A 2,731-nucleotide genomic window follows, 5' to 3' on the forward strand; every position below is an offset into this window, starting at 1 on the left:
ATTTGATAACAAGTCAATACAATCATCATTCTATTTATTGTTTGTTGATACAATGAGTAACAAAACTGAATGACACTTATGTTGACTTAATAAATAGAAAGCTCCCCAAATAATATCTTCAGTATTTATTAAATGAGCTTAGCGCACAATTATTATTTGTTTGTCGTCAACACATAGAGAGATATAAGTTAGGGACGACGTAATAATTAATTGAAAATTAAAAATTTTATTAATTAAATGATTATGCTGGTTGAATTAATCACGATTGTGTAGAATTTTTCATATATTGGTATATCTAATGAAACATAACATGTACATGTATTTCAACATTAAAAAGTTATTTCAAAAATCACATCTCATATCTCACTTATAAGTTACATGTTGTAAATATCGAATTCAATGAGGCATATTTTAAAGGGAATCGCTTAGATTTTAATAAAAAATATAGTATTTAAATACTATCGGAAAATATAAAAAATTATTTTCATTGTAATTCCAAAATATTTCTCAAATTATAGAATTATAGAATTTAAATATATATCTTATTCTTGTATCCATCATAATTTATTAGATTTGTCATTTAAAATTAATTTTTTTATTTCTCAAATCAATGATCTGTGTCTCAGCGATTCCAAAAACTTTTAAAAATAATTACCATGAAACATTTTAATTTATAAATAGCGTAATAATTTGAAATAATTTTATATTTCAATCACATTTTTCATATTGTTCTATTCATGGCTAATTATCATATGTATATTTATGCTAAGTACAAGAGTATAATTTATGCTAAGTATAATTTTTGACATAATTTTAAAACTTTTAAAATAACAAAAAATTTTATTAGTTGCATCCTAAAGACTAACATATTTCTTTACAAAAATAATTGTTTCTATTAGGAGTTAATCGAAGTTTGAGTAAAAAAATGATCACCATGAGAGCTATTAATTTTTTAGCTTTTTATACTAGTAATATTAATGCAATAATGTTTATATAAAAAATAGATACTGATTAATTAGACAAGTACAAGCCAGATACGATACCCCAGAGATTTTTATTCAGCTTTATTTATACAATATAGAAATTTAATGACAGAAGGAGATCTTCATTGCAAATAGATGGATTTGCAAGTTTGCGAATCCAAATTATTTGTACAATAGACGAACAGAGTTCTTATAAATTAATATTATTATCTTTTACAATGGTTTGCCGAGATCTCCGCTCGCTAAGTACAATATGTAAAAGGCATCCTACACCCAATAGTATGAATACAATTGCGTATGTAAATGTTAATAAGGAGCAGATTATTAATAATTACCGACATAAACTGCATTTTCGTTTGTTTTTTTTAACATTACAATAACATATATTTTATCATTAATCTTTGTGTATATGTATTTATATATACACGTACATATACATAAATACATACATTTATTTCATATATATATATTTATATATAATATTTAAAAAAAATATATAATATTTATAGAAAATTATACTAGCTACATTAATATATACATAAAAAGGCAAATGTGAAATACCTGAACATTTCTCATCTCTTTATTTTATAAAAATATGTGTTTTCATTATGTTTTTTCGTATTTCAATGAATGCTATTCTTAATATATTGTAGCATTACAGCGCGTCGCAGTAAATGTATATTCATACATACTTGTATTATTCTATATTATTTTGTATTGTAATACATTACAATGTGTTTTGTTTGTGGTCTATATGAATGGAGTAAAATTTCAGCATCAATAAAAAAACCTATATATAATTAAATACAAATATATATATAAAATTATATACTATATAAAAAAAAAAAATAAGAAGACTAAAAATAGAAAAAATAGAAAAATAATCTTTGCATTGTTTTTCGTTATAAAAAGGAAAATTATAGTAATATTATACAATATTCAATATCTCTACACAAAATTGCACAAAAGTTGCAACATTACATGTTGCAGCAATATTGCAGAGATTTTGCAGCAATATTGCTGCAAATTCTGTGTTGTATGGGTATATAATTATATATATATAATTTTATACGTTATTATATGTGAATAATTTCTTTTTTAAATTTTATTTTTTATAAAAAGGAAACAATGTAAAAATTAGTCTTCTAATTATTTTTATATAAGAACAGAGATTACAAAAAAAAACACACACATGTTTTATATATAATGTTATATATATTTATATTTTATTATATAGATTTTTTTATCAGATCTGTTTAAGCTGCTTCCTATATGGAACACAAATGGTTTGGATTTGGAGATTAATTACTGCAAGTTTGCTACATCTCAATGTCTCAATCATTTGCCTTTTATCGCTTTACCCCTACTTTGTCCTCAATTAAATGCAATTACAATTTTGCATTATATATTCATGACGCTATCGCTTCTGGAACTGTAAACATTTTAAATCATATGTAGTCTCTAAGTTTATAACACAATAAAGTTTATTTAATAATACATACGCGCGTAATTAACATTTATTTTACTAGCATGATCACACGCGTACGATGTACTCAATGTCATAGCGTTTTTCTCGCGATATTTTGTGAAAGTGTGTCATAATTTTGACAATTAAATACAACCATTAACAATAATCACGCAATCACTCAACTAGATAGGTAATAAACGTAAAAATCACTGGATAGGTACGTTTAACACAATCTTGTGCTCTTTTATACCTTTGAAATATATATAATTCAATTTTATAT

Source organism: Atta colombica, unplaced genomic scaffold (assembly GCF_001594045.1).
Source record: "Atta colombica isolate Treedump-2 unplaced genomic scaffold, Acol1.0 scaffold125, whole genome shotgun sequence".
Taxonomy (NCBI): Eukaryota; Metazoa; Arthropoda; class Insecta; order Hymenoptera; family Formicidae; genus Atta; species Atta colombica.